Source organism: Eleutherodactylus coqui, chromosome 1, assembly GCF_035609145.1.
Source record: "Eleutherodactylus coqui strain aEleCoq1 chromosome 1, aEleCoq1.hap1, whole genome shotgun sequence".
Lineage (NCBI taxonomy): Eukaryota > Metazoa > Chordata > Amphibia > Anura > Eleutherodactylidae > Eleutherodactylus > Eleutherodactylus coqui.
In genome coordinates, this window is record NC_089837.1 from 480,412,019 (window position 1) to 480,427,221 (window position 15,203).

At 44.8% G+C, this 15,203-nt stretch overlaps 1 protein-coding gene across 4 annotated transcripts in view; it reads left to right on the forward strand.

The window, feature by feature from the left end:
* Positions 1–15,203, forward strand: part of ITGA7 (integrin subunit alpha 7) — a 148,141-nt gene that overhangs the window by 43,173 nt on the left and 89,765 nt on the right. The gene's annotated exons all lie outside the window — the stretch shown is intronic.

A 15,203-nucleotide genomic window follows, 5' to 3' on the forward strand; every position in this document is an offset into this window, starting at 1 on the left:
TTATTTTGGTGCACCCAAGGAACCATAGAAGTCTATGCGAGTGTGCATTTGAGTCCGCACGTAATCGCGCACTTAACTGCGCAATTTCGCATGGTATTCAATAACAGTGAGGACTAATTAGGCTGCCCAGCCGGTTCAATCATGGCACAACTGTGTCCCACACTGATCTGAATGGGCTGAGCAGCGTAGAAAAGTACAGTAGAATGCACAGATATGTGCATGATAGACGAGAGCGCTCCCTTCACAGCGCTATTATGTCACGATATCATATACGTTCGTCTGCAGGAGTCTTATGGCCTCTTTTACATGACCGTAGGCATTTTTACATGTGCCAGCCGTAAGGCACAGGCCCTGGCACATATACGCCGAAGCCGTGGGGCTGTTACCTCCCCTTCCCTCCCTCTCGCAGGTTAACCTCCTCTCTCCTTCCCTCTGCCTTGTTGCAATGGGAGTGGGCGGTGGTGGAACTAAGCCCCTGGACCTTGTCCCAAGTCAGCAATGGGAGGGAGCAGGGTGGAGCTTAGCCCCGCCCCCAACCTACCCCCTCCCACTGCAAACAGCCGCTCTGGCCGCTGTCATGGGCTCCCATAGGAGCCCATGCGGCGGCCGCTGTATTCTGGCTGGAAAGATATTTCCAGGACTATCTTTTCGGCCCGGCGCTATATCAGCCCGGCGCTATATCGGCCCCGGCTGGGCACTTTTATGCTGTGGGAATACGGCCTTGTGATCTGATGCATTGGAATCCAATGCATTAGATCGTAGCGTATATCGGCCGGACGTGAAAATGCCGTCCGATATACGCTTGTGTGAAAGAGCCCTCAGGCCAACTTTACACAAGCGCAAGTACATTTCTACCACGCAAACATGCACTTATATCGGCGTATTTCGCCCGCTCGGGTCTGTGTGAATTTGCCCTTATTGCATAAGATCTTCCCAATTTGAAACACCTTTAACTAAGGGTTTATTCACGTGAGCGTAAGCGCATTTTTTTCAAGCGACCGATATGTGCGTGCATACATGCATGTGAAGCAACCGATTGAAATCAATGGGATCTGTTCACTGTGTATTGTGTGCGCAGATACGCTCGTGAACCCGTCTTGATACCTTCTAAATAACGACAGCACACTGCGTGACTGGGTTTAATGGCCACAGCAGCTCTTTATTAACCCTTTATAACATTAAACCATTTTATATTCCTTAGGGCTCTTTCACGGTGGCGCCGTTTTCGCGCTCGGATAGCTGTGCAAAAAAATCGCGACTAATTGTACGTGCCTGGACACTACAGGTATGGCTTCTGCCACAATGGGAACAGGAAATCCCAGGCCCCCCCCCGCCATTATCACAATGAAGTCCAGACAGATGGGTTGGCCGTGCAGGTGGTGATGATGGTGACCTTCTTCCTTGCTTCCAACGTTCCCCGGACCTTATGCCTTGTGATTAGAGTGTTAGAGTCTACATACCCCCCTTACCACCCACCAGGGGTGTAAGTATAGGGGGTGCAGAAAGTGTACCCTTGCGGACCCATAATGTCTCGCTTCCCCATATTCCAAACCAATAAAGCTTTATAGTTGGGAGCCCAGTTCCAGATTTTGCACCCGCCATACATGATCCACGGCATCCCAGAAGCCATTGCATCAGTCAGTCATGATCCGCCACAATGTGTATGATGGCAGGAACTTGTCTACAGGCTCCATGTGTGTCCGGTGACAAAGGGGGTCACATTATACACCTCAGAGGGGGAAAACCTGTTTGATGTTGTGGAACAAAACTTTTGAGTTTCTGTTTCCATCAATATCACATTTCTGTATCTGAGTGTTATTAACGGGACTTATGAGTGCATGAAATGGTGAAGATCATCTGTAACTACCCTGTACGGTAGGGTTTCTCCACATTAGCACAACGCTCCAAGTTTTACAGGAACTGTAACAAATCCCGCAGATTGATTATGATCCGTTGTGTAACAGATCTTCATGGTTCTGGACAAACACTACTGCCTTATAAGGGAATAGAGATGAGCGAACGTACTCGTTTAGGGCGATTTCGCACTCGAGCATCGCTTTTTTCGAGTAACTAACTACTCAGGCGAAAAGATTCGGGGGGCGCCGGGGGTGAGCGGGGAGTTGCAGTGGGGAGGGGGGGGGGGGGGGAGAGAGAGAGAGCTCCCACCTGTTCCCCACTGCTACCCCTTGGTCCACCACGCCGCCCCCCAGCGCCCCCTGAATCTTTTCACCCGAGTAGTCAGTTACTCGAAAAAAAGTGGTGCTCGAGTGCAAAATCGCCCTAAAGCAGTACGTTCCCTCATCTCTATAAGGGAACCTTCACACATAACATATAGGCTGGGTATGCTCCGTTGCCGATTTGTATCTGGAAAAGACGCAGCAAATGAACGTTTTTTTTTTTCCTTCTCGGGACGTCCAAACTCTGCGCCATAGCGCAAGAGTTTGAAAAAAACTGTGGGAAGATAGGTCCTGCACTAGTAATAAATTTTCCTACCCGTAGTATTACCGGGCGCGAATCCTGATAGTGAAATTGAAACCATTGAAATCAGTGGTCTCGTTTTGGCCTGCTATGCGGTTGTGATAATGCAGCCGTTATTTGTCCGCCTGAATCCGCCGTTATGCATTTTTTATGCTGATCCCCATGAGTCTATGACTTTTAAAACCCTTCAACTAATGTCACACAGGCATAAGCAAATGTTCACCGTATATTTGAGCAAATCGTTCGCACTTGCAAAAAACACACAACTCTTCTCACCCTAATTGAAATGGGCAACTAAGTTAATTAGTTCAATATCTGCTACCTTCATGCGCAAATGCGAAGGAAATTGAGTGCACAGATGGAGTGTACATGTACTGTGCGATATGAATCACGACCAAGAATGTCAGGCGATCGTGTTTATGTGCCCTTATAGGGGCAGTTGTTTATACTCTCAATCTGAAGGTGTTTCCTGGTCAAGTCGGTGGTTTATGATCTAGTCCTGAGTCTCTTTTCAGATAGGTCCTGTTTGTCTTTCTTATTTAATCTGGGGTGTTGTTACATCTTTTCCCCTGTACATTTATTTGTGTAACATCTATATTCTGCCACATTCCCCATCACCAACTACAAAAAGTGAGTGTCACCCCCAGGTTCCTGATGCGGAGTCTTCCTCAACCCGGGGCTAGTGCTCCACTAGTTGGTTTGGGTCAGATTCCCCTTTTCCCCACTTTTTAGTTTCCATATACACTATCTTGTATTATCCACGTTCGTGCATTTTAGACGTAACAATTACATCCATCTCGGATGTAACAGCCACATAGCAGGCCATCTAGTGCATAGATGGGCTGCGTCCACCAGAATGGCACTATGTTCGAGCTCATGGAGGGAGATCATGCATGACCAGGGGACTCCCTCTATAGCCTTGTTTAGATACAACCCCTTTCATTCTCCCTATAAGTCAATTGCCTACCTAATGTCAATCTCTTATAGTGTAAGCTAACAGGATTTTATTACTAATTTCTTATGGGATCTGCATGAAACTATCTAATATAATGAAATAACTAATGAAAATAGAGAATAGTCCTAATTGTAGAACTCTGCTCCTAGGAAGTGTAAATACTAAACCATCTGGAGAAGAAGGAGCAGGATCTTATTAATCAGGAAGATGTAAGGAGAAAAAAGTTATTATCTTCTACTGTAATACTTCCCAATGGCAACAACATGTTATCCTTCAGCAAGTAGCCTGCCTTCCATTAATGTTCGCAGATCACACCAGGAAGTCCCCTCTGCTGCGGCTTCCTTCCTTTAATTGCCGTCAGTTGGTGAAGAGACAAAACAGTCGGAGATTCCAAGATATGAACCAACGATCCCCTTAAAAACATTTCTTCTACATTATAACACTGGATGTAGAGTGGAAATTTTGCATCCTCTATTGTGTCTCCATTAGTTGTTGCTAGAGGTGAGGTCGCAAAGAATTTAGGGCTGGCAAGATTGATGCCTATTTTTACTTCTTCTTCCAAGGGCAAAGACACATGCGTATAACAGTTACATATGAAGGGGTTTTTTTTCTTCTCGGACTTTTCAAACTCCGCACTAGTATGCGCGAGTTTTCAATAAAACAGCGGGAAGGTACGTCCTGCCCTATCTTTAATACTATATATAGGGCAAGCCCTATCTTTTCTTACCCGTACTGTTAGCGGGCCAGAATACCGCTAATGAAAATGAGATGATTGAAATCAATGAAACAATTGAAACAAAATTTGATTTGTCCTGTTATGCGGCTGAGATTATCATGGCCGCATAACGGGACTAAAACACGCCCATATGAAGAAGCCCTTACTATACAAAATCGGGAAGTGAGAATGAACCCATTGAAATCAATGGAATCTATTCTCTGCACATTGCAACACAAAGATGCCCCTGTGAAGCCGCCCTCAGGGCTCCTTCTCGCAAGCCGGTGTACAATTGCTCGTGCCTCAGCGCAACGTATTAGCACCATGATTAACACTCATTGATATTACTGAACTGCTCCTGCTGTTATGATCTCTTGCTGGTTTTGGTATTCGAATAATACATTATTAGTATCAGTCGAACCCGTGAGAGACCGCAATAGTGATTGTTTAATCGAAGACTGCTCGGCAACCAATGAACATGCATTGGGAAGGGGGCAGAGTTTCAATTACACGCTTACCAGAGAACCAGACGCCATCTAACTACTCTACGAATGCTACTCTCAACCATGTGAACAGCGATCGCAAAATTAAACCCAGGCTATTGTGGCTTGAAACTAGATTAAACATACAATGACCCAGACAATCCGGATCTGTGACTGATAAACCTTGCTGGAAAATCTAGCCAATCAGAATGGGCATGTGAGGTTTGGGTACGTTGCAAATCAAACTTTATCAAAGTTCGACTGGTTCGGTCCGCTCAACGCTAGCCATTATGGTAACATTGCATAGTCGTGTACTGTAACATGTTGTTGCAATGACTCTTCTGTACAAAATATAGAAGCTATGGCACATATATTGTGAGTGACATAAGTAACCCTTTCACTGAATAACCATTAAATTGATGATGTCACTCATCATCAATGATATTATTTTAGATTTAAGAGTTTTTTGGATGAGTTGTGACTAGAGATGAGCGAGCGTACTCGTTTAGGGCGATTTCGCAATCGAGCAGCGCTTTTTTTGAGTAACTGACTACTCAGGCGAAAATATTCAGGGGGGCGCCGGGGGCAGCGTGGTGGAGAGGGGGGTAGCAGTGGGGAACAGGAGGGAGCTCTCTCTCTCTCCCCCCCCACTCCCCTCTGCAACCCCCCTCCCGCTCATCCCCGGCGCCCCCCCCCCCCCGAATCTTTTCGCCCAAGTAGTCAGTTACTCGAAAAAAGCGGTGCTCGATTGCGAAATCTCCCTAAACGAGTACGTTCGCTCATCTCTAGTTATGACCAACTCTCCAATAGTAAACAAGGACTGAAACCCCATTGCTCATGAAAGTGCTGGTCCCAGCTGCCAGACTCCACTTTTATCACACATGACACATCTGATAGACACGACAAATGTGTTGCAGTTCTGAAAACTCTATGATGTTTTCAATGAAGCCTCGAACCTTAATTTTTAGGTAACATTTTACTCATGAGGTTGTTACTGTCCGTAATGTAGCAGGATCCAGCTTCCAGTTCTCTGAACACTTCCCATCCTGTCTTAGAAGCTGATACTTTATTACAGCTGCACACCGCTGTGCACATCAATCTCCAGCTCCATTAATGTATTTTCCCAACCTCCCCCTTTCCTTTTTTTCCCACCATTGACTAAGACAGAGTTGGGTTTCCTACTCATTCCTCTCTTCTAGCACTGGCATATAATACTAGCTATCTGTTCCATGATCTCAAGTGTATCATACAGAACATCTGAAATGTAATAGTCTAATTATTTCTCTAGCTCCCACGTACTCTGTAGCTCTTCACACATCGTAGCCCCTCACATCTGTCCATGCTTCTTGTTATGCCCACAATCGGATATTTACGTGCCTTGGGCACATTTTTGCCTTAACGCCCAACAGTCAAGTCAACAATTATCTTCCAGTATTGCTTGATCCAGTGATAATCCGAATGATATTGTTCCATATAAAAGGACCCTTTGGCATATTATCACACAAACATATGTAGATTTTGCTGGGGTGGAAATCATGCCCAGGAGCCCAGTGCTGTAACATAGCATCACTTAGCACTGAACCACCTTGGTTCCCAAAACTGTCGATGTTCTTCCATTCGATACCCATGTCAGGGTGGTTTCACATCTGCTGCGGGGATTCCGTTTTTCTGCTTCAATCGGGAAGTAAGAAAGGAGAATCCCCTGGCCGAACGGGTCAAATCGCACAGAACGAACCCAATTGATGTCATTGAATGGCTATGATTGGCTAACGACGCGCCAGCTTTCATTGGCTGACGCCACCTGAGTTAGCCAATCACAGCATTAGCTTTCTGGAGGTGGGTATTTCAAGCCCCGCATCCAGAAAGCAATGCTCTGCGGAGGAGGGAGCGACAGCCTGCAGCGGCGCCGCAGAATGCCGCGGGAGGTGAGTATTGTTTGGTTTTTTTTTCTACTGCTTATACCCGGCGTATAAGACGACCACCGACTTTGGAGAAGATTCTCCGGGGTTAAAAGGTCCTCTTATACGCTGGTATTTACGGTATCTGTCTGGGATGATTTAGTGAATCTTGTATTGAGCAGGGGGTTGGACCCGATGACCCTGGAGGTCCCTTCCAACTCTACCAGTCTATGAGTCTATGATCATTATGGAACACTATTACCATAAAGAGCTGTACTTGGCTGTACAATGTAGGTAGGTATTAGGTGTCAAAGTAACATCCACATAATTGCCAGAACCCAAGGTTTCCCAGCAGAATATTGGCCAGAGCCTCACCCTGCCTTCACCAGCTTTTCTTCTTTCCAAAATGCATCTTGATGCCATCTTTCCATGTAAGCACCAAAACACACAAAAACGTCCACATGATGTAAAATGTAATTCATCACACGAGGCTACCCTCTTCCATTGCTTCATGGTCCAGATCTGAGGCTCTTGTACCTATTGCCCAATTTAGACACTTTTGGCGGTGGACAGTGGTCTGCATAGGCACTCTGACCAGTATGTGGCTTCCCAACCCCATACACATTATAGGCTGTGATGTCCTGTATGTTCTGACATCTTTCTATTATAGCAATTTGTGGCTCTTCTGTGGGACTGAACGAGGCAGGCTAGCCTTCATTCTCTAGGTGCATCAATATGCCCTGGGCATCCATGACCTTATCGATGATTGTCCTCCCTTGGATCACTACTTTTGGGTAGTAAGTAACCACTTCATACCAGACCTGCAATCGTAGAGATGTTCGGACCCAGTTGTCTACCCACTATAATTTAGTCCTTGATAAAGTTGCTCAGATCCTTATGCTTTTCCATTTTTCCTACTTCCAAAACATCAACTTCAAGAACTGACTATTTGCTTGCTGCCTAGTATATCTCCCATCCCCTTGACACAAGATAATCATTGCTAGTCACTTTAACCGTTAGTGGATTTCATGTTATGGCCGATGAGTGTAGAATACCAGCTGCAAAAGGTTAACATTGTGGCATGGCTTGTAGCTGTACAGCTGTTGGTAGCTGTCTTCATGTCAGCATTCCCGCTTTGTGCGTCAGCCCTGGCTCAGTACAGTGGCATCCGTGCCTAATGTACCCCATAACAATACACAAAGGTACTCCTGTTGGTGCTATAAGTGGGTGTCGAGTCACTTGTATGGTTAGTAGTGGGCACTGAGGATTGCTCATGCACTTACTAATAGTTTTATGTGCTTTTAAAGTAGTTCATCTTGTCATCGTAACCAAGCTATTTCCATTGAGGTTTTCTGGCAGGTGTTTAGTGTCTAGTTTTTATTTTATGAAGCTTTGTAGGAGATGCTATCAGTGTGTCTATGAGCTAAGGCATCCACTAATTGGTCCCCTTAGACTTTTATCTCTAAAATGTCTTTAGCGATATTCTAAACTTAATGGGACTCCCATTTAAAGGGAACCTGTCATCAAGTTTTTACTATCTTATCCACGATTAATTTAAAGGGGCTCTCACATTTCAAGCTGGCTTAGTATTATATGAGTTCCATTTACTTCAATAGGATTAAGCCTGCAGTACCAACCTGGGCCACTGAGCTATGTATGGAGCTGTCTGAAAACAGCTAGAAGTGGGAAAACCTCGTTAACAGTGCTGCTAATGAGATTTCCTTAGCACTATTTGGTTTTGTAATCCTAGATTGACGTGATGTTCGCTACGCGAGCATAAAATGGATTCCTTCACATTTGCGATGTTTCCCTGCATGGCACCGCGTTGCAATGCTATGCAGGTAAAAACAATAGCAGCATGTCCTTTCTTTTTGCGATATCGCCCATTGATCTCAATGGGGTGGCGGCAGCAGTGCCAGCCCCATTGAAAACAATGGGGAGAAAACATTGTGATCCCCTGACGCGGCTGTGACAGCTGTGCCTGGGGATTCCTTCAGCCCCGCATGGATTCAAGACTGTTTCCATGTGAAAACACCTTGCGCTCAGGGGTTTCCACATGGATTGTGAGGGTGATATCTGGCTGTGATTAATGGCCCGATATCGCCCTTGCTAGTGTGAAGGAGCCTGCATTCTTCCTAGTGGTGTTGTTGGCTGAAGCACAACAGCACTGCTAGACTTAACATAAGAACTTTGATCTTGTTTGATGGGTCACTCAATGTATCAAACTCAACTTGTATGATTTCACCTTTACCTTTACTTTTGAAGTTTTCCCACGCTGCATTCTAATGAGCTGAAAACAGTCAAATTTTACAGAAAAGAGTCAAATTTTTCCATCAGTGCCACACTGGGCACGCCCTGTTCTTGATTGGCATGTGCACTGGCTCCTCTTCCTCGCTGTAATCTCGCACAGGTCCTGTACAAAACCCTTCCCGCATACCTCAGCTCTCCTTTACTAACCGTGACTTCAGTGGCAAACATACGCCTTGAGGATTATTACTCCCACTGCATCCGAGTTCAGATGACTGTGGGACTAATGATCCTCAAGCAAGTAAGGGAGAGTTGAAGTGCGCAGGCGCGGGCAGGGTTTGCTTCAGCACCTACGCGGGATTACAGCGAAGAAGAGGAATCAGAATGCATGCCAATCAAGAACAGGGGTGTGCCCGCTGCGGCACTGGGGAAAATATCTAACTTTCTTCAAATCTTTTTAATAGCATGTGGGAAAACTGTAGAAGCAGATTGTAAAGGTATTGGGGCGCGTATTATAAAACTAATTAGCGATACGGAAATCTCATTAGCAGCGCTGTCAAAGGTTTATCATAGATTGCATTGCAAATACCTGATAAAATACTTTAACCCCTTAAGGACATGGCCTATTTTGAGCTTAACGACGCAACGATTTTTGGCGGATTTTAATCTCTATTTTTCCAAAGCCATAACTTTTTTATTTTTCCGTCTATGCGGCCGTATAAGGGCTTGTTTTTTGCGTGGCGAACTATAATTTTAGCGGTACCATTTTTGGGTACATAGACTATGTTGCTATAGATTTTTTTTTTTTTTTTTTTTAAAGCGTTAATTATGCAGCATAAATGACACAGTCCATTTTTTCTGCAGGTGGGTACGGTTACAACGATACCAAAATTCTTCTATTTTTTAGGTTTTTCCACTTTTCTGCAATAAAACTCTGTGAGGGCTTTTATTGCGTTTTTTGGGAGGCAAAATGCTAAAAATTAGCATTTTGCCTCAGTTTTTTAGCGTTTTTGTTTTATGTTTTTTGCCGTGCAGGATAAAAAGCATGTTCAACTTATTATGCGTGTCATTACGGACACGACAATATCAAATATGTGGGATTTCTTTTTTTTTTTAGAGAAAATGCCCCCCAAAAAAGGCTGTTTTAATATTTTCTTTTACATTTTTATTTTTTGTACATTATTTTGATCTTTTTTTAACACCATTTGTGTCCCTCTGGGGGACTTGCACTGTAGCACCGATGATCGCTACGATAAGGCAATGCAGGACTTCTCTGCTGCCATGCCTTATCACTTATTACAGCGATCATAGGCAATAGTAATACTGGACGCCTGTAGGTGGCGTCCTGTTACCATGGCAACCAGCAGGGCTTTCTGAGATTATATCGCGAGAGCCTGATAACATCACAGAGGGAGCGCGCTCCCTCTGTGAACCCTACCCTTGCGCAATCTACATAGATCGTGGCAGGGAAGGGGTTAACAGCAGGGTGGCGAATCTTCGATGCACCCCCACTATTGCAGCGGGAGGCCGGTTATCAGTGACTGCTGGCTCCCGCTGCTGAATAGCGCAAGATCTCTTCTGATCTCGTGCTATCCACATGGCGTAAGGGTACGTCCAGTGGCGGGAAGTACCCCGCTGCCATGACGTACCCTTATGTCATATGGAGGGAAGGGGTTAAAGGGAGTTTGATATGTGAAATTAACCCTACAGATCAGCGCTCAGACTTGGACAGGCATCATATCAGTTTATTTCTGGCAGCGCTTCCATCACGGAGAAGTCTTTATTCTTCTGCCCCGCACGCTGTATGCAAGCAAGCTCAAGACCGTCCGATGGGCAAGCGGCTCGGCTCAGACTCGTTCTGTGCTTCTGCTCTTGGTCTTCCTCAGCCCTTCCATTGCTTAGTGATTGACAGTTCTCTTCTCCTCAGTCTTAGTAATAACCTGTATTTCTGCCATTTGCAGGCTTTATTCTCATTCCAGTTTCTCGAAATGCTTACATTTTATATGGAAAGTTTACAGTCAAAATTGCATTTAGGACAACGAGTGACAACTGTAGCCAGGTTATTAAATGAATGCATACTTTCCATAACGTCTTTCTGGATCTGTGTCATTGGCTACTAGTCTTGGACACCTCTCCGCTGGTACTCCGTGTCCTGAAGCAGATCCTGTGTGACACTGGGTGTGTATAGCCAGCTGCGATATCCGTGGGTCGTGTTAGTAAGTGTTCACAGCTCACGGCACAGAAGCTGCCAGCGGACAAGCTATGCTGAGATTGTATATAGGAAAATGTCTGTAACTCTATGGTAGGAAATGTACCTCCTTCATGTCCAAGTGGGTTTGAAACACGGAATCCCTATTCGTACACATACTGTATTAAAAATGTAACAAGAAAGGACAAAATGTGATTGCAAATGGATCTGGTTAATTTGGGGCAAAAAAGTGGCAAATGAGGATCAACACTGATAAATGTGAGATTCTGCACAGGAAATACATGTCACCATTACACACTAAATGGGAAACCACTGGGAAACACTGACATGGAAAAGGACTTGGGGAGTTTGGTTATCTGTAAGCTTAACTGAAGAAACCAGTGTCAGGCAGCTGCTGCCAAGGCAAATAGGACCATGGGGTGCATCAAAAGAGGTCTAGGGGCACATGATGAGAACATTGTTCTTCCTCTTTACAAGTCACTGGTCAGACCACACATGGAATATTGGGGACAGTTTTGGGCACCGGTACTCAAGAAGGACATATCAGAGTTTGAGCAGGCACAAAGGTGAGCAACTACAGTGATACATGGAATGGGTGGACTACAATACCCAGAGAGGTTATCGGAATTGGGGTTATTTAGCCTAAAAAAAAGATGGTTGAGGGGCGACCTAATAATTATGTATAAATATATCAGGGGACAATACAGAGATCTCTCCCATCATCTATCTATACCCAGGACTGTGACGTAATAAGGGTGGCACCCTCTATGTCTAGAGCAAAGAAGGTTTCTTCACAGACATAGAAGGGGGTTCTTTACTGTAAGAGCAGTGAGACTATGGAACTCGCTACCTGAGGATGTGCTGATGGTGAACTTACTGAAAGGAGTACAAGAGGGGTCTGGATTCCTTGAGCGATACAGTATTACATGTTGGGTCGGCTTCACATGACCGGGTTCCTATTGCGGAATCCATGATCGACATCCGCAGCAAATCGCATGCATCGAAAGACATGTAGTTTCACTTTTTCCTTCACGCTCATGGATACGAATTGCGTATTCCGCAAGCGGAGGAAAAATCGCAGCATGTTCTATTTTGCTGCGGACTCTGCACAAACTGCCTCTATTGAATTCAATGGGGGTCGTCCGACCCACAGCCCATACGCAACTGACTGGACTTGCGGGTACCCGCGTGATCGCCTGCCGACAGTGTGGGAAATACAAGTATTGAAAAAAAAAAATCTGCATTGCGCATGACCGCCTGGGAGCCTCCACAGTCATACGCATTACAGGTAATTTAGCTTGGACATTACAAATTATTCACTTTTTTCTACATATATGCTGTTACAGAAGAGTTCTTCCTTGAAAAGGTATTTTTATCTTAGACATTTAACCACAGGCTATGCCATAAATGTTTGATAGATGTGGGTTCCACCTCTGAGAACCCCATCTATCTGCAGAACACAGGTCTCCAGATCCAACTGTTGAAGCTGCCGGGATTACAAAAAAAAAACAATCTCACTGTGCTACACTATGTTCATAACTTCCACAGAAGTCAATGGGATTTATGGAAATAGTGGAGTACAGCCCACTGGTTGTTTCCATAATTGTGGTCACCTCCATTTTACCAGCTGCCACTTCAACAAGAGGTTAATGGGCCCTCCTTCTGGAGATAAATGTGGGTACCAGAGGTGGAACATATATATATCCATCAGACATTTATGGTATATCCTGTGGGTATGCCATAAATGTCTAAGATTAGAATAACCCTTTAAATATTTATTAACGTTCCCCTGTTCCCAATCTCAAGGACCATGGCTGCAAGGACTGCAGTGCTTACATACACCACAGGCAAGAACTGCATGCACAGTCCGTTATATAGAACACAGCAAGGTTATGTCATATCACATTTCATGGATTATCTTATACATATACTGTAATGTCCATCTTAATCTGTTGCCTTGACTCAGTAGCATTGCAATGCCAAAACGGATGGACCTCTTTGAGCAGTGGTGGACCTTACTGCTTCATCAGTAAGACCAGATCCAAACCAGTAATAAAGGTTTTTTTCTGCATACTCCTGGAGTGACTTCAAAGTAACTTCTACAGATTCCTGATTCTTTTGTCCCACAGCCAGACCTTATATAAACTTCCAAACTATTTCCAATCACCCAGCAGAGAGTAGGCAATACTGAAGGCAATCACATCTGTGCATCCTGATCTAGAGACTGGGAGTCAAGTTCACTAAACGGCTGAACAGTCCAGAATGTGAAGGACTTCATTATTGACAAGTTGTCAGATGTTCTGTATTCTTTAATCCATGTTACTTTTTTGACACGTGAAGATGTTGCACCAGTGCCATATGTCCTCCTTTCTCTCTTTGCTGTGATTAACAGTAGTATTGAATTTCCAGACAGCATGTATCACATGATGCATTCTTTCTGATTTTGCAACATTGTTTACTGTTTGTAATTAGAGATGAGCGAACGTACTCGTTTCGAGTAATTACTTGATCGAGCACCGCGATTTTCGAGTACTTCACTACTCGGGTGAAAATATTCGGGGGTGCTGGGGGGCGGGGGAGGCGTGGCGGAGCAGGGGGTAGCAGCAGGGAACAGGGGGGGAGCCCTCTCTCTCTCCCTCTCCCCCCGACTCCCCGCTGCAACCCCCCACTCACCCACGGCGCCCCCCGAATCTTTTCACCCGAGTACGGAAGTACTCGAAAATCGCGGCGCTCGGGCGAAAAAGGGGCGTGGCCGAGTAGGTTCGCTCATCTCTATTTGTAATGTAAAAAGAGAAACATCAGAAAGTGCTATAACACCAAAGCAAACTAACACCACATGTGGCCCCTGCAGAACAGTATAACTAGTTTTAATTGCCATCTGAATAAGCAATCTATGATCGATATCTTGGGTCCTGTATACACAATGCCTCCCATCATTCTGCGCCCAGCACTCCGCAATGAAAAAGTGAGAACAGAATGTTTGAAATCTTTGTAAATTAAAAAAAAATGAAAAACTAACATTTTGCATTGGCATAAGTATTCACACCCTTTGTTAGGACACTTTAAGTTGAACTCTGGGGACCCCCCATTTCTCTTTATCATCTTTGAGATGTTTCTACACCTTGATTGGAGTCACCTGCGGTAAAGTCAGTTGATGGGACATAATTTTAAAAGACACCCCCTGTCTATATAAGGTCTCGCAGCTCGCAATGCATATCAGAGCCAAAACCAAGCTACGAAGAGAAAAGAACTGCCTGTAGAGCTCAGAGATAGGATTGTGTGGAGGCACAGATATGGAGAAGGCTACAGAAAAATTTCTGTTGCACTGAAAGTTCCCAAGAACATAGCAGCCTCTATTATTCTTAAATGGAAGACGTTTGGGACAACCAGGACTCTTCCTACAGCTGCTGACCCACCAAACTAAGTTAGCAGGGAAGAAGGGTCTTCGTAAGAGAGGTGACCAAGAACTCAATGGTCACTCTGGCTGAGCTCCAAAGATCTTGTATGCAGATGGGAGAAACTTCCAGAAGGTCAACCATCATTTTAGCTCTCCACCAATCTGGCAGAGTTACTGAGGAGAGGCTTCTTCCTGGCCAAACGCACATGAAAACCCGCATAGAGTTTGCCAAAAAGCACCTAAAAGACTTTCAGACAGGGAAACTAGATTCTCTGGTCTGATGAAACCTAAATTGAACTTTTTGGCCTCAATTCTACGCATTATGTCTGAAGGAAATAATACCATCCCTACAGTGAAGCATGGCGGCAGCATCATGGTGTGGGGTGTTTTTCAGTGGCTGGGACAGGAAAGCTGGTCAAGCCTAATAGAAAGATGAAGCACAGTACAGAGATATTCCTAATGACAACCTGATACAGAATCCAAGGGACCTGAGACTAGACATACTGTTCACCTTCCAAGAAAGCAATGACCCTAAGTACACAGCCAAGACAACACAGGAGTGACTTAGGGACAACTCTATGAATGTCTTGAGTGGCCCAGCCGGAGCCCTGATTTGAACTCAATTGAGTAATAGTGGTGCATAAAGTGACTGAAGAACGGCACAACCATCTGATGAATTGTGAAGAACAAACTCACAAGGGATTTATTCCCACTTTTCGGATTTAATTTATAAGGACCAGCAGTAAACACCTTTTGAGTTTCAGGTTCTCTTCATCATTATTACAGCGCGTGGCAGCAAGGAACTGCATGCTAAGACTTAGG